The following is a 27,500-nucleotide window of genomic DNA, read 5'->3' as shown; positions in this document are numbered from 1 at the left end:
AAAATAAACAGAAAAAGAATACAAGGGAATTGGGAGTGGGGGAAGCAGTAGGAACAAGAGGGTCAGGAAAGGCTTTCTTTAAGGAGTAGCATTTCAGCTGATCTTTGAAGGAAACTAAGGCACTTAAAAGGAAGAGGTGAGACGTGCATTCCAATGATGGGGGCAGCCTGTGAGAAGGCATGGAGATGAGAAATGGAATGTTTTGTGTAAGGAACGGTAAGGATCGTTTAAATGGAACACAAGCATGTGTTAATGGTACTAGTGTATAATAATCTCAGAAAGATACGTTATAAAGTACTTTAAATGCCAAACAGTGATTTATATTTGATGCTAGAACTTTATAAATACAAGTTATAACTATGAATGTGAATATGATGGACATGTCCATAAGACAGAGGAATGACAGACTAGATCAAAAAGAAAAATCCAACAATAGATTGTTTACAAGAAACACAGTCAAAACAGAGATTCATGGAAAGATAAAATGAGGAGTTGAAAGAGAAGATATGATTCCTATGGATAAAAAAAGAGATGATGATCATAGTATCAGAAAATAATAATAATAATTAAGAAAAAGAAATAGCAAAACTAAATTATGCTTAAGGATACCATAAATAATGACAAATGTTCATTTACATATACACATACACATGCATATGTATACACACATATACATATATGTGTATATATACATACATTCACACACATACCCCAAATGGCATAGTACCTAAGTAATTAACAGCTAATCAAACTACTCAGAAAACTAGACAATAAAACAATAACTGTTGGTCATTTCAACATACCTCATAAAAAACTAGGCAAACCCAACAGAAAGGTAAACAAGAAAGAAGTTAAGAATAAGACTAGAATTATAGAAAAAAATTAATATGATACATGTTTGAGGAGTCTCCCAGACTCAAAGATGGTAGAAAACAAACTACCAATGACCATATGAAAGAATGTCTCAAATCACTAATAATAAAATTAACTCAGACTTTTTCAACTCCAGTGTTTCTATTCATGCTCCATTTGATTCGCAAATATGACAAAAGATGAAAATGTTAGTGTAAGAGGAGTTATAGGAAGACTGACAGACTATTGTACTATTGATGGAAGTGAGAACTGAAATAACCATTCTAGGAAAAGACATACCATTATACAAAAAAAAAAGAGTCACTAAGCTGTACGTATCATTTGACCTAGCAATAATACTACTGGGCCTCTATCTCAAGGATGTCAGAGACAGAGGGGAAAGTTCCATATATACCCACAAATATTTTGTTTATAGTAACAAAGAATTGGAAAGGAAGTTGGTGGCCATCAACGAGGGAATGGCTAAATAAATTGTGGCATATGCCTATATGGAAATACATGAGAAAACAAATTTCTAGAATTTAGAGAAACTTGGGGAAACTTGCATGAATTTATGCCAAACAAAGCAGTCAATGCCAGGAGAACAAGATACATGAAGACCACAATTACATAAATAAAAACAACTTAAGACATCAGAACTCTACCAGTTCTGACTTCAGAGGGCTGATTTTGAAAGCGGCCTCCTGAATCTCAGAAGAGAAGTGGTGGATCAGTTTTGCAGAATGAGACATTTGCAGATATGATCAGTTTGTTTTGGTTGGCCATTTACTTGGTATAGGGAGGGTTCTATTGGGGGTGGGAGCATCAATAAAAAAAAATAAACATGTTCCAAGAGCAGAAGTGTGCCTCCAAACCCCAGTATTCTCAGTGGGAAGTGATAACTCCAGTGAGAAGCACACCACCCAGGCACCACTTTGGAGAGAGAGAAGGCAAACAGGACTAATTCATCGTAAACTGACCTAGAGTGGAATTTGTATCTACAGAAATTATTACTTTTAAAGAGCCACCTTATGCTTTAGAAACATACTAGTCCCTGCTCTAAGGCCTTACCCATGAGGAGATGGTTCTTCCGAATAGACTGCCTTGCTTACTTCTTCTAGACTAGGACAACACTATAACACTTCTCCCTGTTTTAACCTCTAGAGATCTAAGGTTCTTTTCTAATCTGAATTCCCTTCTTGGCTTCTGGTCAAAACTACCCTCCCACTAGCCATGGCTATAACCAGCTAGGATGGTATTCCTAAGGCATGACCCTTAGATCAAAGAGAGGAGAAAGGAACAATCTTGCTGTATCTCTGTACCCTCAGGTCCTCCCTTGTTCGTTGGCACTCAAGATCAGGAAACAGGGAACAACTTCTTCCTCTCCCCCACTGACCCATTTTGGGACAGTAACCAAGCTATCCTGGGCTGATGGCCAGCAAGGGGAATTATATGACCCAAATCTTCTTCACCACATCCTTCCCTCCACCAAACTTCCCCCAGGAGGGTCATGTACACCCAGGGCTTCTCACTTTTTCCTGTCTTTCATGCTCACAGTTCAGGCAATCACTTTATCATGAGTACACATATTCTCTTTAACCCTTTCGGTCCTTCTACCTCTCTCTTTCAACTCCTGTCCAATTTCTACATAGAAAGTTCCCTCCCTTTTCTCCACCTTTTACCTCCTCTTTGTTACATTTGTGAGCCCCAAATAGAGTCTAATCATTTCAGATAAGAATAATACTGATGGGACACCTGTACTAAGGAAAATAAAAGTCAAAAATTTGAAGAGAAATTTCATACAATAAATAATAGTGCCACCAACCTCTAAAGCCCTTGAAAGTTCATTTGAAATCTCCATGTCTCATCTATGCATCTATCCTTGTCTGATTAAACCTAAATTTCCTCCAACACCAGCAGCCAAAGGAAGTAAATAGGCAAATTATTTCTTATTCAATATTACTGTTTTCCTATCTTTTTATACATATATAATATTCAATATTACTGTTTTCCTATTTTTTTTATACATGTGTCTCCTCCCAGTAGAATGTAAGGTTCTTGAGGGCAGGGATTGTTTAATTTTTTTTTTGTACCCCCAAAGCCTGGAATAGAAACTTATTCATAGTAGGTGCTGGTTGATTGGTTGATTGATTTAATTTATTGCTACTATTTCAACACTGTTGTTGTTTTCTACTCCATTTAAAAACATGTAATATTTCATACGCTTTTGTGGACTAACTTGAGAGCCTGGCCAGTTATAGTATTGGAACTAAAAGACATTTTCCTATTTAAAAAACAAAACAAAACAACAGCAACTTACAAATGCACTCCCAGAACTGACCTAGAAGTCAGTAGATCTGAGTTCTAGTTTCAACTCAGTCACTAGACAGGTCTATGACAACTGGCAAATCGTTTGTCCTCTTTGTCTCTTTCCCTGTAAAATGAGGGGGTTGGATAAAATGACCTCAGAAGAGCCTTCCAGATGTGGCATTCTATGATCTGTCTTTCCAGCCTACTTCAGGATTCTACTATATTATTCACTGGCCCCTGCACACACCCTACAGTGTACTCCCATCATTGCCTATGTTTCCCTCTATACTTTCTCCCCGCTCCAAGTATTAGCCTTCCTTCAGGCTCCATGTCAAATGGTATCCCTTTCATGAAGGCTTCCCTAACTAGCTCTGCTTGATGCATATGTATGTCTTTCCTTTTCCATGTCACTGCTTGCACCTCTTTTGTGGAACTTAGCACATTCTAATTAGTGTTGGAGTAATTTGTGTCCTCATCTTATCTGACATCCTACAAGGTGGAGGCTGTGTCATATACATCTTTGTATCCCTCCCCAATCCTTCCTCTCCCTCAGCCTGTGTCCAGAGCCAGACATACAATAGACAATAAATACATATTAAATTGAATTGAATTGGCCAGGCCTGGCCATATAAAACATAAAAGAGAGCTAAAAAGCAAGGAGGTTGGGGTAGGGGGCCATGGAAGCAACCAGCATGGTCCCTGGCATGTAGAAGACACAAATAAATGAATATTGGTTGGCTGACTGATTGAAGGAAACTGTCATCCCTGCTCCCTGTTAGCAGGGAGGCTGAAGATGATGGATTGCTCGAACTCAAGAGGTCTGAGCTGCAGTGGGCTAAGCTGATTAGGTGTTCACCACCAATGTAGTCCCCCACAAACATGGGAAGCCCCCAAGAGTGGAGAGTATTTTGCATCACACCCTCCTTAAGGAGGGGCAAACAGAGCAGATCAAAGCTCTAGTGGTGAGGTGGAGTCAATAAGTGGCCACTATATTTCCAACCTGGTGAGACAGGAGGACACAGTATCATAAAAAGAAAGGTAGGAAGGAAGGAAGGAAGGAAGGAAGGAAGGAAGGAAGGAAGGAAGGAAGGAAGGAAGGAAGGAAGGAAGGAAGGAAGGAAGGAAGGAAAATTGTATTGGCCAAGGGGTTTAAGTAGATAAGAAATTTATGTAAGGACATTGAAAGGAAAACCTTGACTTTTACTGAGATGCTTCCCAGTAGATAGGTAAATGCTTTGGGACTACAGAGAATAGAACAGGTTCAGAGTTCTATTCAGTGAGCTCATCTCTGAAAAGATTTGCTAAAGTGATTGCTACAATTCAACTAGTCTAATTGCTGGGGAATACCCTGCCATTCACCTCTCAAAAGACTATGTTCCTTCTCCTCTCATCTTTACCTCCCTACCCCCACTCCTCACATCCTCACCCTGACTTAGAGATAATGGTCTGTCTCCTGCATCATGTGATGGGTTGAGAGGAATGATGACTGAAACTCACTTTCACTTCTGCCCAGCCATCTGGGACCCCAGAGGAAAGTTAGTTTCTTTGTTACTTTCTGAATAGCTATCATGATATACTTTTTTCCAGCCCTGTCACTTGGGAGTGAGCAGGGAATTGAAGCTTTTTTTCCCCAAACAGCCCAAAGACCAATGGACCTGAACCATGTGTTCACTTTGGGACTCTCCCCACCTGACAGGGTCCAATTCTGGGACCAAGTAAATGTCCATGAGGTTGGATCACCTTTTGATTACCTCACTATAGCAAGTCAATAAATGAGCAATTATGAGAAGGTATTGGCTATGTGATCTTGGATTCTTCCCCTACAAAATGAGTAGACTGGACAAGGTCATCTCTAAGCCCTTCCAGTTCCCATGTTCTGTGTTCTACTTAGCAACCACCACATACCCATGGGACTCCTCCTCTTGTTACTGTCCCCACCATAGCTACATTTTTTTTCTGGGTATATATTCCATATTTATAAAAAATAAATATTTTCTTTCCTATGTAGACCATAAACTCCTTGAGGAGAAGGACTATCTCACTTTTGTCAGTCAACAAGTATTCATTAAGAATTTTCTATTTTCCAGGTATATTGCTAAGTGCTAGAGATACAAATAAAAGCAAAAAGACAGTCCCTGCCCTCATAGAGCTGAAAACCAAAGGAGGGATAGCACCTAGTACTGTCCCTGGCACATAAAAGACATGTAAATTCATGCTTTTTGGTTGTTTGCTTTGGTGGATTGATTGAGAGGAGAAAATGGAATATAGCTCTGATGATTGACATCAGGAACAATTGATGATTAATGGTCAGGAGAAGATGAAGCTTTCCTGTATGGTGAAGCTGAGAAAACTGTTAAGGCATTAATTAGACACAATAAGAAAACCAATATAGTTCTGGCCAGATTGAAAAGTGAATTGTAGCAGCCATTAAAGGATAAAGAGAGAATTTTCCTGGCAGTTCAACTAGAACAGTTACAATTCTTTCACCCATGATCCAATTGCCATTAATTATGAGTAAATTCATTTTTGATGTCGGCATTCAGTGGTTCTAAGCCAGTTAAACAACAGATATTTAACTCTGTTATTAAATTTTTGTGATTCTGTAAATTTACCAAGTCATTTCTTTCTTTTAAATTCCAACAATAAAAAAAGACCAGGATGACCTTTTTCTAGAAGGAATGTTGTAATGTTGGTACTCCCTATCCTTGCTGTTCCCTAGCACAAGTAGTTTATATCTCTGACCAATGGTTTTATGCGTAAATTGCCAAAACCTCAATTTGTATTTGATGCACATAGCAGACTTATACTTCATGTCAAGTACTGTCCAAAGAAATGTCATTATAGAAAAGGAAAAACAGTAAACTGAGTTGTTACTGTTTGGGTTTAATTTTTTTTATATCACACAAATATATTGTTTTCTAAAAGTACCTATATCTTAAGCCTAGAATTTTCTACTCCCCCACCTCCATCTTTTAACTTCTCTGGTTCTCTCAAAGTTCTCATCTCCAGTTCCATTAATTCAGCACACCTTTCCTTGTCTACTCAGCTATTAGCACCCACCTTTCTTAAATTACCTTCCAATACTCTATATACAACTTGTATGAATATAGTTAAACAGGCTCTTCCCCTTTTAGAAAGTAAGCTTCTTGAGGGCAGGGTCTATATTTGCTTTTCTTTGAATTCCTAGCACTTAATAAAGCCTAGTTCACAGTATACATTCAATACAAAACTCATTGACAGACTTAATGAAGAAGATTCTATTGGAGAAGGAGGTCAGAAGGAGAAGGGAAGAGAGAAAACTAAGTAAATGAGAGGTACAGGAACAAAGAGGAGAGAAAATTTGTCATCTGAGTTTGCCTATTTCCTATTAGTAATAATGTATAGAAACAATTCAAGTCTTGCCCCTAGAGCATACTGTCTGTAGCCTGTAGACACTTAACCTCTCTCAGCTGTATGTTGCCTGTTTGTATTAAAGGATTTTTTCCACTAGGATTTGTTGTCTACACCAAAGACACCATAGATCTGGGGGGAAAATGTGAGATATACACCTTCCCCAATTCAGCATTTGTGGCTTATCAACTATAGTTATACAATTCTTATTGGGTGTGATATATTTGAGATAGCTTTTCCTTTTGTGAATTTTCAGGATCCTAATCACCCACATGGGAAATTTTGTCTAAAATGAACAGTTTTCCAAATAAAAAAATCATGCAATTGAACTGCATCAATAAGACTTAAACTCCTGGGTCCAGCAATTAATTATGATATGTCACAATGTTTATGTTCTATTTTTCTGGGATGTAGGCCCAATGGAAATAACCATTTTACACTTTCCTATCTTTAGAACACTTCTTAGCTTCTGTATCCACCTTCAGAGTTCTCTCTGGGACATCAGGTCTCGAGCCCCCAACAATACATCTCTGTGCCAGACCATGCCAAATGACACATGAATTCAAAAGCAAAAGGCATTTAATTAAGCTGAATAGCAAAGGAATATAAACCAATGGCTATCACCTACTATGCCTTCAAGTGAACACTGGCCAACACCCTACATAAATCTTCTGTGTCTTTAAAACAGTGAGAAAGGAACATAGTTACTTGAAACTCATGGCACTGGTTTCCAAGTTTAGAGTATAAAAGCTTTCTGTCTAAATCAGCTTCTTTTTCAATCCCAGCAGGCAAAAGAGTGCTAATCTCTCAAGTCTGAATGAACACTGAAGCTTTACAGCTTTTGGAGCCACGATCCCAGTCCAAATGGGATGTTAGAGTTCAAGTTGCTGTGTTCAAATCCATATTAAGTTTTTTTTTTCCCATATGGCTGTCTTTTCATTTGCTCTAGTCTCTACTTCTATGAAGGAAAGAACCTTTGTTTCCTTTAAAGGAAAGCATTTATTAAATACCCGCTATGCATCAGGTACCATGTGAAATGATGAGGACACAAATACAGTCATCCCTTCCATGTCGTGATTTTCCCCATCATGGTTTTGATATATCGTGGGTCAGCATAAGAAACTAAATGGGAATTTTTTGGGAGTTTTGCAGAAGCCACAGACAACACATGAAAGTCAACAGATAACACTGAGGAAGTTTAGAAACTCAGAAATGCATAAAATATATGTATACTATTATGTAATATAGCCTTTAACCAAATACTTAACCCAAATCTCACAATAAGGTGCTGTAAACACCCCATAAATGAAAAAGAAAAAAAAATTCAGACTTCTTCTGAAGTCTGTAAGGGAGGGCCAAAAAATTTTATGTGGATTTTCCAGATTGTGGTGCCATGCTCTGAACCTCTAGGATGTAAAAGGGATAACTACAAGTAAAAAGAAAGACAATTCCTGCTCTCAAGGATCTTTTTCTCAGGAGTGATTTATCAGTCCCTTAACCTCTTTGGCTCTCAAATTCTTCATTTATAAAAAGAAGAGGTTAGGTTAGATCTCTTGGGTCTCTCTCATGTCTAAAAACAAATGATTCTAATTTCAGATTGTAGAGAGAATTGTGGGTGGGGTATTTGGTGATTAGGGTGGTTATACATCACTAGATAAAGCTACAATGGGGATGTGGTGGGTGTCAAGAGGATAGTCGAACAGAAAAGGTGAAGGCTGTACAAATAAAGGAGTTGGGTCTAGTTTCACATTCCATTATCTCCCAGGAAACTCCCCAATTTCTTACTGGGGAACCCCCACTCCCACCCTAAAAGATGTCATGGGAAGTGAGATGTGGTATCTAGGAGCGGAGTTGTTTCATTTTATGAAGTTAGATTCCACAAATTTGAAAAATCTTACTTATAAAGATATCTCTTGGTTCCTCAATCTGGGCTTCTTGATACTCAGAGTTGTCCCAAAGGGAAATGGGTGTTTGTAGAAGAAATGATCCTGTATATCTTTGCTGCTGCAATCTTCCTCATGGTTTGTACGTAAAGTAGGATACCATATGACATCTGTATTCTGAAGCAGCTAAGTGGCACAATGGATAGAGTGCTGGGCCTGGAGTCAGGAAGACCTGAATTCAAATCTGGCCTTAGGCGCTTGGTAGTTGTGTGACCTTGCATAAGTCACTTAGTCTTTTTTTTTTTTTACCTCAGTTTCCTCTACTGTAAAACAGGGATAATAATAGCACCTACTTTGCAGGGTTGTTGTGAAGACCAAATGGAATAATATTTGTAAAGTGCTTAACAAAGTGCTTGTCACATAGTAGATATTGTATAAATGCTTATGCCCTTCTCTTCCTCTCTAACATAATAATTTGATATTATATAGAGCCTTCCTGCATATTAACTGATCAGCAAGTATTTATTAAGTATATACCGTGTGTGTGTGTGTGTGCGCGTGTGTGCACGTGTATACACTAAGTATATACTGTGCAAGGCATTAAGGCTACACAGACAAAAGGGAAATATTCTCTGCCTTCAAGGAGCTTATATTCTAATGGGGGCAGGAATATATTCTTGTATAAGTATGCACAGATGATATAAAAATAAATAAAAGAAAATCTGAGGATGAAAGGCATTAGTAGTTTAGAGTAGGGAGTATAAGGAAAAATTTCTGTAGGAGGTGGCGCTTGAGCTGAGCTTTGAAGGAAATAAAAGAAGAGGGGTAACCTAAAAATAGGGCCCATAAGGAAAAGATAAAGGGACTGGAATTATTGACTTAGAGAAACAAAGGATGAAAAAATACCTAACAACTTTTAAAATATAAGATTTTTAATTGATCACTTAATGGAAATCATATCCATGTATGTTCATGTGTAGTATTATTATTGTTATTTCTAATATTAATGATAATGCAAGATAGAAAAAAATTGTTACCTCTTCTGTTGCATTGGGAACTCCTTGAATGGAATGGAATTGAGCTCATTTAAAATGAACTGAATTAGACAAAATGGGTTTAATCTTTAATGGTGAGAATTTAGCTAAGGCATAAAAAAGAACTTTGATTTTGAGCTCCTAAGTGTATCTGAGGTTTGGTGGTGGAGCGCATGCTGGTTTCTGTAACCCATCCAACACTGAGGAACAAGAAGCAACCTTCAGGAACCATCTCAACAGCAGCTGAAAAAAGGTACATCAGGCAGCAAGTTGTATTTGAATGGTACCATTGCTAGGTAGAAACTGTTATTTGGACCTCCTCTCTCTAGAGACTAGTGTCATAAAGGAGATTGTACCCCTGAAATGTTGAAATAGGGGAGAAATGTTTGTGCTTCTGTTGTTGCCATGTCTTCAAAGTAAATATCTCTTTGTAAAAGGACTTTTTCAGCCATCCAACTGGTTTAAAAAGGCTGACAATTCTCTGATCTGGGTTGACCATTACATAGAGTTTTGCCACAAGATTAAGCAGAGCCCATCAAAAACAAGCTATAGAATCAATCCCAAGAATTCTGCACTGTGGTTCCCCAATAACTGAGATGAAATTAGTCCTAGATGATGCCATCAAAGACTCAGGAAATGTCCACCTCACTATGCTGAAGTCCCATGAGGATGTTTTGATATCATGACACAAACTCGTTTGGGGTTTAAAAAATGACAATGCCTGGCATTTCCACCTCCTCATGAGAAAAGGGGCTTAGAGGGATTTTTAGTTCACTAAACTTCTTGTGAAACTAAGAAGTACTTTTAGCTGTGTGAGCCACGTGACTTCTGAAACCACTTTTTGTGCCTGGAAGGCTCAGCATAATAGTTCAACTGGAAGAGTCCCTGAGCCACTTCAACCCTGAATTTGCCCCTTGGGTATAGCTGGGCAAAGCTCTGATCCCAGAGTCTGTCGGTGAGGTAGGCAACCAAGAGGCAGCCTGAAATGAGACACATTTTTTTTCATGGACATGCGATTTCTTTAGGATTTAATTCAATCTACCAAGGACTGTTTCAGCCATAAGGGCTTCCTCCAAAAGGGTGACCATCAGGACTTAAAGGACTATGCTGTGAAACCTTGCCGAGGTAAAGACCTAAGTTGTTTGCTTTTCATTTTCAGCTGTATGCCTAACATTTAATTAATTGTGTTTATCATTATGACTTGATTTGGATGGTTTGCTCTGAGTTTTTTCAGTTTTTTTGGAGAGGTATTTGGGAAAATATTATGATTATTATGGATATTGAAAATTAAATAATGTAGTCACTACTGCTGCGGTCAATGGATTACAAATGATTGATTTTCTTTTTGTTTATTTGTTTGGGATTTTTTTAGGGAGGAGCCCAGATCTGTGATTTTCATCAATATAGGGAACTTCCAGCTTGGAAATTCCTTCCACTGATACAGACAAGCAAACTTATCTGTAATTTATAGTCTTAGCCGCCTAGGGCACTATGAAAATAACATGATTTGGCCAACATCATACAAGCGGTACGTGTTGGAAGCAGGACTTGACTCTGTTCTCTCTGACTCTATGGATGACCCTCTAGCAATTAAGCTTGGTAGTTTCATGATTTTTTTTTTAAACCTATCTCAGGTGGTTTTAAAAATCTGAGGGTAAGAAAATCTGAACAGTAAGAAACTGATTCCATCTATGGATAAAAATCTAGAGAATGAAGAAGTAGGAGATGTCTCTGCCAGAATTTCTTCTTTGAAAGTAAAGATCAATGGGGGGAAAAAGAAAAAAAATGTATATTTTGAAATTGCCTTTTGCTCCAATGCCTCATCTGCTACTTGGCTGTTTTCTCTTCTACTCTTTACTTAATTCTTTATATATACAACTAGATCGATTTGTTGGGAGTGGTTTTGTTATTGGGTTACCTCTTTTTGGAAGTTCTTTGTAGTTGTGAATAATTCCTTTCGGGGAGAATCTCAGGTCTAATGTCCAAAGAAGGTATTAATGGATAATCCTGGACCATGGGAGGTTCCAAGACTTCTACTTTTTAATGACTCTCCTTGGAATACTACTTTTGGGCCTTAGCCTGGTCTATGGTAACTTTAGAATATAACCAGGTACTATGTAACCCAGTGTTAAGCACTGGAACTATAAAGAAGGACAAAAAACAGTGCATAACTTCAGTAAGTACACATTTTAAAGGAGGAAACAACATAATTAGATGCATGCAAGATCTATACAGAATAGATGGAAGGTAATTTGAGACAGAAGGCACTAACAGCTAGGAGGACTGGGAAATGCCTTCTGCAGAAGATAGGATTTGCCTTGAGTCTTAAAGAAAGCCTGGGAAGCTAAGAAGGGAAAGTGAGGAGGGAGAGTAGTCCAGGCTTGAACAAGCCAATGGGCTTTCTCCCTCTGACAGCTGAGGTCTGATGTTAGCTTGGTGTCCAGGGCTTTGGACACTAACAAAGCTCATCATTAGCAGAAGTTATAACTGAAGCAAAGTGACTCACCCTTCAGAAAGATGAGTCAGGGCACTGGCTGGAATTAGAAGTCTCCGCCAAGCTCACATCGTATTGCTCAGTCACAAAAGTCAAACCGTAGGTTTAGGCAATGAAGGGTAAGGGCTTCTGTGAACCAGTTACTTCTGAGATAAGACTGGGCATGGAGGAAGTATGATACACATACTTGAAAGAGCAAACATCTGGTTGGGGTGATAACGTTAGACTGAGGAAGCTAAAAACCTGACCGAGAAGTGAAAGTCTACAGAGATTTCAAGCAGTTAGGGCCTGATTAGCATTAGCTGAAAATATGTTTGCTTAAGGGAAGAAGGATGGAGAAACCTGGGTGATTCCAGTGATTTCCAACCATCCCATCTAATTCCAGTGATTTCTGGAGCTCAAAAATACACTAGCCCTTGACCTCAGAATCCCAGGGGAAAAAAAAGGTGTGTCTCTGAGTTGATATTAAATATAGAATGTGATCGATCCCTTTCACTATCTCAGTTGCTTCCTGCTCATTTTTCCCATCTGTGTTAAGCAAACACACAGTCAGGAATAAAAATAGTACTGTGAAAACTCATAAAGAATAGGGAATTAGAAATGAAGCCATGCTAGAGGAATCAGATAAAGAAAACCCAAGCAAACTAATGCATGCATGAAAAAGCATGTACTAAGCTTCACTACATGCCAAGCTTTAATACAACTAGATGAAAATAGAAAATCAAGACATTCCCTCCCCACTCTCAACAACTGCACCTTCTAATTGAAAATGGAGGGGTCATCTATAAGGCAGATGGGAAGGCTCAATAGTAATGCTGTTTATGATTAGGGCAGATGGCAAAGCCTGATTACCCTTTAGGGCACAGTAACACGGCAGATGGAAATAAGAAACGTGTATTATTGTTGTTAATCAAAGTATTCCTAGTTCTGTGGATAAATGTGACTTGTTAATGATATACATGTGATTGCAGTGATCCATTATTTTTCTCTTTTCTAGACCCTTAAAAGTGGGGCTGTTTTTCCTCTGCAATTCTCTAATTTCTAAGGCTTCCCTCTACTAGTCAATCTTCACTGACCAGACCCTCTGCCTAATTCACTAGAGTCTCTTTCTAAACAGGGTCAACCTTTGGCAAAATTAGTAAGTAGCATAATTTTCTTGTGATGAAATCAAATATAATAACTTACATTAAGTGCTTTGCAAATCTTCAAATGATATCTAAATGCTAACTATTCTCATTATTTTCCTTTGGTACTTCCCCACCTCGTTTTTTGTAATCCTATCTCTTTAAGTGCTTCTCCTCTGCCCCCTATATTAGTGCCCTCACACATCGGCTCCATGGCATCCTACCTGGGCCTGCTAATGATCTGTTTGAATGAAAGTAACCCTTCTTCCATCAGCAAAGTTTCCATTTCCTCAGTGTAGTAAATCTCATTAAGCTGTCGTGATAAAGGGATCAGGTATGTATCAGAACTTGTTTTAATTCCCACTAAAGTATCAATGTCTGGTCAGAGTTCATTAGTGTTCATAGACCACTGTGTTCTATGGCTTTAATCTCATCGTTTCTTTCTACCGCCAGCTAGACAACCTTCTCACTCTCAGTTTCATTCTTGGGATAAGAGGGATGCTACTAGTGCTCATCTTGGGTTAGATCCAGGGGTGTGGTGGAGTCAGCTCCAAAATTATTAAATTTTCAGGATGAGTATGTATACCCAGAAATTGGCAAATGCTACAGACTAGGGCTTGAGTTACTGTTCTGTGGATTGTCTAGACTTACAAAAGTAATGAAGAAAATATTAATAATATTGATAAACTGAAAAGTGTGTCCTGGGCACTGTTTTTTTTCCCCTAGAGAGCTTATAGTTAAACATTTACCAATATCCCACTGGTTGGATTTATTGTATGAAAGGTCTCCACTAATGAAAATATGGCACTAACAAACAGTATTAAACCTTACTTAGGAGAGGCAGCAGACAGTGTGTTTTAATAAAGGAGAGGGCTGTATTCTAGTACTACCTCTCACACATATTAACTGTGTGACCCTGAGCAAATCACTTTATGACTCAGTGTCCCCAGACAACTCTGAGATTATAAATTACAAGATAGGTAGATATTGATCTGGATTGGTAAAGGGAGTTTTATCATTCTGAATTAACCCATACAGAGGAAATCACAGGACTAGATCTAAAACCAGACCCTTGTATTATTAACAAACAAACAAACAAACCTTATGTAGTATCTAAGGATTATGGGAATATCATAAATAAAAGTTTAATGATTATTAAAAATTCACAATGTATTGTCTTCTGAAAAAAAGTATCCAAATCCTAACCCTTATTCTTTGGAACTTGACATTCTAACAAACTGAGAACTAACATATAATTCCAATACGGTGTGTTAGGGTGGAAAGAGCCCCAGAGTATCAGCTTTGCCTTTTAATAGGCACAGAATCATAAACAAGTCACTTAAACTCTCCAAGATTCAGTTTCTTCTTTGTAAAATGGAAATGTCAATGACCCAGGCAACCAAAATTCAGCCTGAGGTGAGACATTCTTTCAAAGACATGCAATATCTTTAGGATTGCCTGTCCCATGGAGTTGAACTGAGTTGAACATTTTATAAACTGTAAAACATTATAGAAATGTAAGCCATTATTTACTAGCATAATCCCTTCTTCTTTAGAACGCCTTTTCTGTTCACCCCTCCTTCTATTCCTTATTTCTAAGACTGCTTTTCACTTACACCTGAATGTAACTTGGTTTTGAAGTCCAGAGAAAGTTAGGAGGAGGGACAGGAGGGAAATGAGGTCAGGTTAGTCTCAGTCCCTCTACAAAATGCCAGCTCCATGGGAACATCAATAGGGAGAGGATGAGGGCGTTGCAGAGGGATATAGCAGGATGAGTGGGTCACAGCGATACTAGGTTGTTCGGGACAAAGAGGCACCAGGCACTGAAGGGAGTGCCAAGGTGATCTAGAAATAAAAGGGATGTGGTTTTAAAATCAAGAGAAAGTCAGAAACAAGGCCAGAAGAGGAATGGATAAGAATCCATTTCCCAAGCCTCAGTCAACTAGTCATCAGGCAGAAGCCTCAGTTACTTTGAATCAATCAGAGGAACACCCTACATCTTCTTAGTAAGGGGTTAGGGCACAAAGTCCCTTCCAACAAAGGTCCACCCCTATAATCTTCTCAGGTTGATTGAGGGGCAAGTCAACAAACTGAGCTAGTCATTAAATTAAAACCTCCTTTTCCCTGACTATATATAGTTATACTCAAATGTTGAATACCTAACAGTTTTATATATATATTAACACCTTGAGTCTTTGCCTCAGTTATAACATAACCATGTAATTTTAATATGCTTTCCTACTTTTCTATAGTCAGATAAAAAAAAAACAAAATTATATTCTTCAAAACAAAAACCATTAAAATGCTATGTGAGAAGGATGACAAGAAATAAATCTCAACTGCTATTCTCATTATTTTAATTAGGTAGCACCATGAACTTTCTAAAAATTAAAAAGGGGGAAAGAATTTTTTTCTTTTTTAGATGTCAATCTATCCATGTGTTGATGTTGATCCATTCAGCATATATGTAACTAGACAGTATAAAAATTTAGATTGTTGTAATTATCTGTTGGTCTAAAAGTACATTCCATCATAATAATTAACAACAGAAGAGATCAAGTTCAAGCTTTGCTGAGTGGGAAAGAGTAGAAAGTTGAACACAAAATTCTAGGGTTTTCAGAGGAATGCATGAATGAAACAACAAATCAGAGTGTGGTCTAGTTCCTGAAAGAGCACACTGTTAGGAGAACTGATCCCTTCATTTCTAGAGATGGAGAGATCTGTAATTTAAGTTAAAAAAAAAGACTTCTGAATTGATGAGTTGAGTTTCTTTGGTTCGTTGGAAGCACTGACTTGCCAGTTTTGGCCCAGCATCCTTTGAAAAAATATACCAGATTCTCCTGGGCAACCATAGCGATTGCTAAGTAAGCTTAAGGTATTTCAAGGTGTTTTTGCAGAAAGCAGACAGGGTTGTCACGTAGCCGTGACACAGGGAGCTAAATTGGCCTAATGGGCAAATAAGGATTTCTCTTAACTCAATCAATAAGCATATATTAAATGCAAATATGTTTTACATGATGGCACATGTATGACCTATATCAGATTGCTTGCTTTCTTGGGGAGAGAGAGGGGAGGGAGTGAGAGAGAAAAATTTGGAACTCAAAATCTTTCAAAAAATGAATGTTGAAAATTGTCTTTACCGTAATTGGAAAAAATAAAATACTATTTAAAGAAAGCAATTTGAAAAACAAACATTTTTAAAATGTATACTATATGAGAAATAATCTAATAGGTACTAGTTATAAAAAAAAGACAAAACCCTAACTTCAAGGAGCTTCCACTCTCCAGGAGAGACAAGTCAGGCTGTTAACAAGCATTTATTCAATCCTTAGTCCCAATTACTGTGCTAAATGCTGGGGGATGCAAAGTAAAACAAAAACAGTCATTGCTCTTAAGGAGTTCACTTTACAAAGAGAAAGCAACATGTAAACAAATAGGTGCATACAATATAGACAGAGTGGAGGCAAAATAATGTCATAAGTATATATAAAATCTTAACTGTGCATTCAGAGTGTGCCAGCTCTGTACAATTGAACTCTTGTATCTCACAAAAAGACTGGCATGTTGTGTCTTGTTTTTTACGTTTGTTGGTAGATGCCCTCTGGGGCAAGGGAAGGCCCTCTGTCAAATTCTTTTAATGGATCCAAAGACTATTTTTAAAATAGAGTCAGGGTCCCAGTTACTACCCTTCTTCCAGGGTCTACTTTTCCTTTTCAGCCTACTTCCAATTTCCTTCCCAAAGGCTCTAATTTCCTAGTAAAACAAGCAAGAGTCATAAAATTTTACTGCCTTCGTGCTAGTTGTGTCCATTCCCAGGACCCTCTTGTCACTAATATTTACAGAGCCTTGTGCACTCTGGGAACTTAAGAAATATTCAACAATAATAACATCTCTGTTTTTAAAAAAAGTACTAGAGTTGAGGTCACGGGGGAGGTCTTTTGATTGGAATCTTGCTTCCTGGGGCGTTTGACTCAAGCTTTCTGCAGTGCCATATTTGTGAACAAGACTATTGCCCTTGCATAGCTATCATACCCTGTTGTGCAGTGGGGATAGAGTTTAAAAGACCATTTTTTTCATTACTATTAGTGGCACATTCAGCAGATTATATCAATAAAGTCAATATAATCTGCTCGTTTCAAGCAATGTTTCTCAGAACAAATATTTCCCATTCCTGTTTGTTTAAAGAGTTAGCATTGTGTTCTAAAAATGGCTGCCCTCCCGAAATGACTCAGTGCTTCTCTTTCCTGTGTTCTCACCAACCAAAGCTGAAATATTTTGGATTATTGTCAGTCCACAAACATTTATTTACCTTCTACTATTCACTGTGCTAAGTTGTGGTGAGATAGGTAGAAGAGTAATGTGGGTATCTGAATTCATGGAGTTTATTGTCTAATAGTGTTTGGCATAGTGGGCATGTGCCTTTTTTAGTGACATCTCTGAAAGCTGATCTTTCTTCTAATGATGAGAAAAACTTTAGGAAACTAAATAGAGAAAAAACCCTAAGATTGAGGGCAGGGGACGCATGATCCTTTCTTGACCGGTTTTGCCAATATGTATAATATTATGATGACAATATTTAACACTTTGTATTAAATGCAACTATTAGTTGTGCTGATATATGTAGCAACCCACATGGTATTCCCCTCAATAATTTTTTTTTTTGTTGAATTTTTGGAATGATATAGTCCTAAGGACTATGCAAAATTAATTACTTAAACATGGTCCCTAGTCCCTGCTCTCTGTGAGATTATGTCTAAAAACAGAGTGTATATATGTCTTGGATACAGTCAGATAAGTTTATGGATCCATTTTGGAACTTGAATTAAATGATTTATTGTTGTAAGAGCCGTAAGAGCACCCTTTAATGTGGTATGTTCCATATGGCCGCAGTGCATAGTAAGAGATCCCAGGGTGATGTTCCAAGGAGATCCCAGTGTATCTCTGATTAGGAGTTGTTTAAATAGGAAAACACAAACAAAGCTCTGTACTCCCTTACCCCCAAACCCAACCAAATCAAGCAAGAATTCTCATTACAACAAATATCATTATACCAAAAAATATTTCCATGTAGTAACAATAGCAAGCTTTGGTCAATCTTGGCTTGTCATTGGGGAAAAAAAAAATCTAGTATAATTCTAGAGTTTGGAAAGTCCCTTGGAATATATTTCATCTATAGCTATATGGTCATTTCAGGTGTATCCTCCCCTAATGGGGGTTTCATTTTTCTGATTGTTCATGTTTTTCCAACATTGAAAATGAACACATTTATCTCTGTCATCTCCTCCATAGGCAGATGAAACTGCCATTCTCATCGTTAATCATCATTTAGGTACTATGCTTCATTTACGTCAGTGTTTAACATAGGAGTATATGGGATCTAGATGACAATTAAGGCAGCTTCAAGCTCTGCGATCCTATAATTCCATGATTCTATGAAGTAACTAGCACAAAATCACGTAGAAAATTTTACTCACTAAGCCTGATTTAGAGTCCAGATAGCATAACTCACCATCCCAGAGTTCTTATCAACATATGTTGCTGACTTTCTCATTGAACCTTGAACATTTCCACAGCTAACCCCAGAGTGACTGATTCAAGGGATGAAAAAAAAGACATTTTGCTTAGAGATTCTTTCCACTCCTGTAGAAACTTGACACAAATCAGAAATATGTGTTGAGTTCATTTCCCATTTCAGAAGAAAAGTGTGATATTGGTGAAAGTAGCACTTAGGTTAAAGAGCCTTTGGGAATGTCCAGGTCAACATAAAGTCATGTATGGTGGGAAAACAAGTTTAATTATTTTCAAAAGGAATGTATCTAACCCCTGGAAAAAAAAATGTCCACTAGACTCAGAGAAATCATGTTAATAATAACCTTTTATTTGCAGAACATTTTAAAAATCACTTTCCCCCAGGTCATCTTATTTCATTTTCACAACATCTAAGAGTAGTCATTATTTTTCCTATTTTATATGAGAAAACTAAGGTTAATTGGAAGAATTCCTTTCCAGTTCCTCAACCTTCTATACTCCCATGACCTCTATCTCCAGTCACCTTCAGCTACCCAAAGGAGTGAGGAACATGCTTTAGATACAACCACCATCACTACCGCCACAATGTGTCCTAGTTGTTGTAATTACTAGTTAAACTTCAAGCCCTACCTGTAGGAGGGGAAGGGAATGGGTGTGAAGGGAGCCCTTGATCAAAATCATTGTGAAAGAACTGGAAGTTCTTAGGGGAAATGAGAACAGACAAGAGAAACCATATAGGGAGGTGGAGATTTTAGGAAGTACACGTTTTAGGAAGGACATTGCTATATATGAAAGTCTCCCAAGGAGCGCCTCAAGATGATACCGTGAAAGGATTAGTTGAAGGAACCAATTTGAGATTTAAACAATTGGGATTTGATGACTGTTTTTAAATAATCAGAAGGTTGTAATGTAGAAGAAGGAGTAGGCTTATTTTTAGTCTTACAGAGGACCTAAATAGGAATAATGTGGAAATTATGGAGAAGCCAATTTCAGTTTGATATTTAAAAAAATTCAACCCTTACTGTTAATTAGGGACATCCAAAAAGTGTAATGGACTTCCTTGAGAGATAAAAGTTCTCTCACTCATTGGAGATCTTGAAGAATAAAGCTGTATGCCTGCTTGACAAACATACTATAAAGGAAATTCTTGTTCAAATACTGACTGGACAAGATGCATATGATTTCTCTTCCAACTCTGAGATTATGTGGTTCAAAGAAAAGCATCAGAAAAAGAGGGGACTCCAAATATGCTGATGGGGAGCAGATCAACTCATTAGATTTGAGTATGGTGTTATGTACCTAGGAAAGAAGCAAGACTAGACAGGGCACTTCAGTGTAATGAGCCTAGGCTTTACCAAATAAGTCCTAAATTCAAGTGGTTATAAGGAAAATAGTTTTGATCTGAAGCTAAGGACATGGAACCCCAGAATTTTCTTTTCCATGTCCAGGAGAACTATAAAAGAGAGTTCAGCTTGAGTCTAGGGGTAGAAGTCGGATGAAATAGCAAGAAAGGCCAGTAAATCCAAGGGTTGGGGAGAGTGGTCAGAAAAAAATCTAGAAGCTGGAAATGTAATGAATATGGAAGAGCAATGAGGAGGTTGTTTAAAAATGCAGAGACTTATCATGAACTCAGAAGGTTGAGTTGATGAAGTGATGAAACAACTGTGTTTCCCACCACTTGGCAGAGGAGCAATAGATTTGCAGGGCTGAATGAGACATACATGTTCAGACATTGTTAATGTACTGTTAGTTTTTACTTGATTTGATTTTTACAAGGGAAAGCTTGGGATGGAGGGAGAGGTAGTGATGATGATGCAAAAAGAAAGAAAGATAAGAGCATCAGTAAAACATCTAAAACAGTACGCTGAAGAATACAGAAGGAAATTCAGAAAATGGCACCAAGGGAGAACAGTGTTGCTGTTTCCAAGTTAAATTGTATATACTTAAAAAGAAACCATAGCTAAGTTCATACTTTCATATACAAGCCTCTTTTCTGTCTTCTTGGTGATATAGAATGTACATGTTTGTTGATCTTTGTTAAGTCTATAACAAACTTAAAATTATATTTTAACAAATAGCCTGGCACAGGCTTAAATTAAATTCTGATAGGTTGTAGAGTTGGCCAAAGTTCTTTTTTCAAGAAACTTCCATTGGTGTCATGTTTGCACTGTATGACATATAGAAGTGGACCCTCTAAGGAAGAGGGATCCTAGGGCAGGAGAAGAAGCTATGAATGTCAGGAGAAGTGGGGTAGAGTTTGCTGGGAGAACTTTGGAGGAGAAATATTCCTTTGTTTGATTCCCTGGGAGAGCTAAATCAGGAAAAACTACCCAGGAATGTGATGATGGAGTCCTCTGTTTACATTTACAAATCAAAAGCTCTTCTACCAAAACCATTTGGGGATGGGGCTGGAGAAGGGATTTCATGGTCACTTTTCTCTGATGACTTTTGGATCAGTACCTGGGTCCCTTGAGTCTGAACATCCTTTGCAGGCTTGTGAAGGCTTGCTCCATATTTCCCAGATGATGTTCCCAAGCAAGTTTGGGTTGATGATTGAATCAGGACTTGGGATCAAAGAAATCAAGGACTGACCCTGAAGAACTGAAGGGAAAAGGCTAGCAAGCAGAGCGTTGTGGAAAGGAAATGTAGGTTTGACACAGGATGCCAGCTATTCGTGCTGTGCTCACGATTTGTATTTCTCCAGCTGCAGCTGTGGGAGCTTAAAGTAGCACTGTGGTTGGGAACCTCAGCCTAGGGGGAAGCAAGTTAGGCTTCTGAGGTTTGCTCTGTGTTCCTGCCCAGGCTGATTTTATTTTTAAGCTTTCACCCTAATGTGTCCATACGTACTACAACAACATCGCAGTGGCCTTGCTGTCAGTGATGCTGGCCTAACCACGTTCCCCTGGCAGGCCAAGCTTGTCTCAGATTCAAGCAGAGGGAGGTGCCACTTTGGCTGCTTTCTCTCTGTGGGTTTCACCAATCCTGATAATAATAGAGTGAGAATGGCAGTGGGCAGTGTTTATATTACATCAGTCCAAGTCTGGTTCTGGATTTCAAAGGACGGAAACAAGAGCCTCACACTTAGTTGATCCGACTAAGGGATTTATTGATTTTATTGGTAGTTTGAATATTAAACCCATCTAGTAGATGAAGGAGATTGAGGAGGGGAGTGTGTGACCACTTCATTGCTATGCTCAGGTCTTAATATGGTGTCTGTTCTTGATAGTTCCAGCCAATTAGCCCTTCCCAGAACTTTGCCAGCTAATCCCACACAACCTGAACACTTAAAGTCTGGGAGCAATTGGGGCATTTACACTGAAATAATTGGTATTTGATGCTTCAGTCTAGGGTGAGTAGATTCCAGGCATCTCTGAATCCAGCAATCATGAGTAATCCAAAAGGAAGGAAGGAAGGAAGGAAGGAAGGAAGGAAGGAAGGAAGGAAGGAAGGAAGGAAGGAAGGAAGGAAGGAAGGAAGGAAAGAAAGGAGAAGGAAAGAGAGGGAGAAAGGAATAAGCATTTATTAAGTGCCTACTATGTTCCAGGCACTGTGCTAAGTATTTTACAAATATTAAATCATTTGATCCTCACGGCAATCCTAGGAGGCAGATGTTATTATTATCCCCATTTTACACTGAGAAAACTGAGGGAGACAGAGATTAAGTGACTTGACCAGGATCATACAGCTAGTAAGCGTCTGAGATCATCCTGGAACTCAAGTCTTTCGGATTTCTGGCCCAGTGCTCTATTTGCTCTACCACCTAGTTGTCTGTCCTAAATATAAAATAAAGCTTGGTAAAATTCCATTCGTGTCGGGGGTTGTGCTCAGTAGACTCAGTCACTTGGGTTTTGTCTATATGTGTGCCCATCCTCTACCTTCTGCAGAAGGGATCTAGTCTATATTTCATCTGTCTCCACACTGTGCCATATATAGAAGGCCAGTAGAAAACTGAATCATGGTTCTAGGTCTCAAACTCTCCTGGGCAAAGGATTCTAACTGAGTTCAATGACTTACCCAAGGTTACTCAGTGAATTGACCTGAGTGTCACCTTCTACCATGGTAGACTGAACACAGAAACCAGAAAATTTGGACCAGCTGGTATTTGCATATTGGAGGGTGGGGATGATATTCTGTACCTGGAGGCAAGGGAATGAACTTGTAGGCCTATCAGAAACTGGGCAGGGAGCTTTGTACAGTGAGGATGCCCTTTCTCATCCTTTGGCATTTTGTTTTACTGAAAATCAGTGTCTGAAGGAACTCACAGTGAATATGCCAAAGACAAGGACTTCAGCTGACTTAGCCTGTTGTTTATGAGTAATCATGGAAAGAAACAACACTATATTGAAAGGGAGAGTCAGAGTCATTGCTGAATGCAGGTAATGGCAATTCAGACTTAAAGGGCAAAATTGATTTTGTGCCCCAGCACTTGGCATCGTGTCTGGTATATAGCTGGAGCTTAATAATTTTTGATTGACTTAATGAATATCAAGTGGCTTTCCTTTTCTTCATACCACTAAGGAAAGACATGTTATTGCTTCAGTGACTTGTTGCAAGGTACAGTGTCTTTCATATATCAACTCAGTTGTAGGAAGTTAAATTTAGGAGAGACTTTATGGATTATCTCATCCAAGTCCCTCTTCTTATAGGCCAGGAAACTGAGGCCCAAAGAGGAGAACCCTGGGCTGATCACTTAACCTGTCTGTCTCAGTTTCTTCATTTGTAAAATGGAAATAATGATAGCACCTGACTCCCAGGGTGGTTGTGAGGATCAGCGCTTTGCAAACCTTAAAGCACTACGTAAATCCCAGGTAGTATTGTTACTCCTACATTCTGCTATTCTCAACAATAAGTTATGCTGCAATCAGTAACATACACCATTTTAACCAACAATATTCATTGTGATTGGGGCATACGTTGTAAGCAAGGACAAACGTCGTGTTTAATGAAACGTAGCATTGTAAAACAAAAGCACATATTGTAACCAATGCCAAGCCCAAGAACAGAAAGATAAGAAAACAGAATTGTCTCTGCCTTCAAGAAGCTTACTTTCTGTCGGGGAAGACAACGTAGAAACAAGTAAATATAATAAAATATACAAAAATAAGTACAAGGTAATTTTTTGTAGAGGGACCAAAAGCATTCATCATTGTAACCTATAACATTCGTTGGGATCAATGGCAAACATTGCAACCAACAGCACCCATTTTGACCAGTGACACACATCATGATAAACAATGGCATATATCATTAAAACCATCATTAGTTAAGACTAACTAATAGTATGTGTTGTAACTAATGGCATAAATCATTTTAACCAATAATATGCATTATGACCAATGATATCATTATGGCCAAAGTCATCTATCACCCTAATTGTAAGCTACGGTATACCACAATCTAATCACTGACATGGTACACATTTTTAGGAGAGATAGTTAAGGAGGAGTGGCCGATAGCCAAAAAACAAATAAAGTTTTTCTTTGTATGAAGTTACCCATCTCATATGGTCATCAGACCAATGACCTTGATCTCACTTGCAACATATATTTATTGTCACTCATTCTTCTTTTAGCCTATCATATCTGAGCACAGAGTACACAGATTGAAGAATACAACCCTTTTTTGCTCTCAAAAATCTCAAAATCTAAAAGGGGAACTAAGACATGTACAGACATAATACCAGGAAGAGTGTGGACATTGAATAGTAGAAATACAGAAAAATTGCTATGGATATTCAGGGGAAGCCAATATCATTTCTAGTTGACATGGGAGGTGGTGGCCTTTGAGCTATTAAGGGTGGAAAAGAACAGGTGGGATAAAGAGCATTTATAGTATGTTCTATAAGCATTTCATTTTATAGTCTCATATAAACTATTTTATGGAGAGTAGATATGAAAGAACTACATGGTGCAGTGGGTAGAATGCTGGGCTGGAGTCAGGAACAATTGAATATCAAGCCTCAGACATTTTCTAGTTGTGTGACATTTCTCAAGTCAATTAACCATTGCCTGCCTCAGTTTCCTCAACTGTAAAGTGGGATGGGGGAAATAATAGCATTTATGTCACGGGAGTAGTGTGAGGATCAAATGAAATATTTGTAAAGTGTTCAGCACAGAACTTGATATATAGTAGGTACCTCCTTCCGCTTCCTTTTAGAGTCCAAAAAGGGTGTATTTAAATTCAAAACAGTATGAATAGACTTGATTATCACCTTCTTCCTCCGAGAAGAGACTTCTTCCATGTATTTGATCCAATATATTCTTATGAAGTTTTAGGACATGCTAGGCGAGGCTTAAATGTCCCTTAGTTCTTATTTGTCTTTCTATATAGGTGTAGATTCTTTTTTTCTTTTTTTCTTTCTTCCTTCCTTCCTTCCTTCCTTCCTTCCTTCCGTCCTTCCTTTCTTCCTTCCTTCCTTCCTTCCTTCCTTCCTTCCTTCCTTCCTTCCTTCCTTTCTTTCTTTCTTTCTTTCTTTCTCTCTCTCTTTCTTTCTTTTTCTCCACCTGTCTATCTATCTATCTGGCTTAGAGCAGTAAATAGAGAGCTGTCCTTAGAGTCAGGTCTCACCTCTCACACAAACTGGATGTTCAACCTTGAACGAATCACTTTACCTCTCATACCCCAAGAGAGTCTATTTTTACTAAGTTCAAGAGCAGGCACCAATGTGCATTTGGTAGAAGGAGTTTTCTCAAGGGGAATTCCCTACATTAGGGAAATCATAAGTCTAGTACAATATGTGTGTGTGAGTGTGTTAGTGTGCATAAAAAATAACCAGTGTTGCATATATATTTATTCCTTCAGTCCATTTGAATGTGAACTGACATTTGCACACGTCTGAAGAGAAGACAAAAATTTGCATTGGTAGAGGGAAGTTACTTATATAGAACTTTTCTATATCAATGAAATCACAACACCAGTCTTTATGTCGTTGCCATTCAGTGGTTTCAGCCATATCCAACTCTTCATGACCCCATTTGGGGTTTTCTTGGCAAGGATACTGGAGTGGTTTGTCATTTCCCTCTCTAGCTCATTTTACAGAAGAGGAAACTGAGGCAACAGGGTTAAGTGACTTGCCCAGGATCACACAGCTAGTGTCTGAGGCCAGATTAGTCCTTATACATATATGTAAATATAGTTAGATATGTGTATGTAAATATATGTGTATCTGTATCTATATGTGTGTATGTATATACATGTATACATATATATAGTATCCTTTATTTAAAAATTTAGATAATGTCTGGAGCTGTATATAGGTACATATGCATATGTAAATATACCCATAGATGCATATATATGTGTCTATATTCATGTGTATATACATATATTCACACACACGCGCATATATGTAACATGCTTTATTGCAAAATAGGAATAACAACTGGAGCTGTGATTTCATTGGTGTAGGAAACTTCCGTATGAGTAATTCCCCTCCACTGATGTAGTTTTGGGTGTTCTCTTTGAATATCAGTGATGGAAAGTGATGTACCCAGGGTTACATGACCAGTATGCATCAGAGAAGGAACTGAAACCCAGGTTTTCCTGGTTTTAAGACAGGCTCTGTAAAAAGTAAAATGCTACACAAAGTCCTATTTTCATAACAAAAGACCCATACTAGTAAACATCCTCAGCAGGAAAGAGGAGAAAAAGCAAATATCGTATGGTACAAAGAGGTCTGGACATTGAAAGAGGAGACTTAGGTTCAAATTTGGTGTATGACATCTGTGTACCAGCTGTATAATCTCTCTCTGAGCCTCAGTTCCAACACATGTGAAATAAAGAGGCTGGACTCAATGACCCTCTACTTTAAAAAAAAAAAAAAAAACCAACTGTAAGTAAATGTATGAATCACGTCTATGGTTGCACTTTTAGTCCCAAAGTCAATTGTTCATTTAAGTAAGTGATCATCAATGACCCTTGTAACACAGAGACAAATACTAACTAACTAACAACAACGACAACAAAGCTTTTTAATTTACTATTTGAATGCCAGAATGTCTGTTTCAATGTCAGTCTGACTCCTTGGTGGGAAACCCAATTCATGATTAATTTACTGTTCTTTCCTACTGTGACTATTAGCCATAACATGGCACTTTCCCTACCCTTAACTCACAAATATTTTGTTCTGAAGACATAACCTGGATGATCAGGAGACAGCTGAGTGAATTCTGTCCAGAAATTTCTGGAATTTGATCAACTATTTTTCTTGTAGGCAGATGTTTCTATTAGCAAACAACTATCTGTAGTTTCAGCGAGTGATTTGCAATTAACTGATTTTGTTTGAGCAGATGTAAAAGATCAGGACCTGTTAAGCAAGAAGAGAAAATCAAACTAAAGTAAAGATAGTTTGGATCAGAGAAAACTGGTCTCCAGGTCCCAATTAGCTCTGTGTGTATGTGTGTGTGTGTGTGTGTGTGTGTGTGTGTGTGTGTGTGTGTGTGTGTATGTGTATGTGTTGGGCTAAGAGACCACCAAACAAAATTCTATTGGATTGTGTAAGTCTACTGAATAAGTATTTTCTGTTAAACTTCAACTCCTTGAGGGCACGGACCTAATCAGAGGATAATCTTTTAGGTCATAAATTTCTTTCCCAAGTCAAATCCAAGTCTTTTAACAATCTACAAAAATCTATGGAAAGATTATAAACATAGGGGCTTCAGTCAATTGTATGACTCTGAAGATGTTTTCTACTGTCAAAAATCATTTGTATAAACCTTCCTACTCTCCCATATTTTCATCAAGGGCATCTTCAGTATGTGTGTAGATCTTTCTCATAAAATTTTATGGAGATGAGAAAACAGACATATGAATAAATAGTCAATGGGTATTTTTTTCCCTTTAGGGGTGAATAATATAATTTGTAATTTTTTCCAAATACTTAGTA

General features: G+C 38.0%; 1 protein-coding gene across 1 annotated transcript in view; it reads left to right on the top strand.

Moving 5' to 3' along the window:
* Positions 1–10,243: 10,243 nt before the first annotated feature.
* BLK (BLK proto-oncogene, Src family tyrosine kinase) overlaps positions 10,244–27,500 on the top strand; it is an 85,404-nt gene continuing 68,147 nt past the window's right edge. Inside the window, exon 1 of the mRNA XM_072634399.1 lies at positions 10,244–10,594. The gene's annotated coding sequence lies outside the window, so the exon portion shown is untranslated. The remainder of the gene's footprint in view (positions 10,595–27,500) is intronic.

Source organism: Notamacropus eugenii, chromosome 1 (genome assembly GCF_028372415.1).
Source record: "Notamacropus eugenii isolate mMacEug1 chromosome 1, mMacEug1.pri_v2, whole genome shotgun sequence".
NCBI lineage: Eukaryota > Metazoa > Chordata > Mammalia > Diprotodontia > Macropodidae > Notamacropus > Notamacropus eugenii.
Note: the sequence above shows the minus strand (reverse complement) of the source record. Positions and strands in the feature narration are given on the sequence as shown.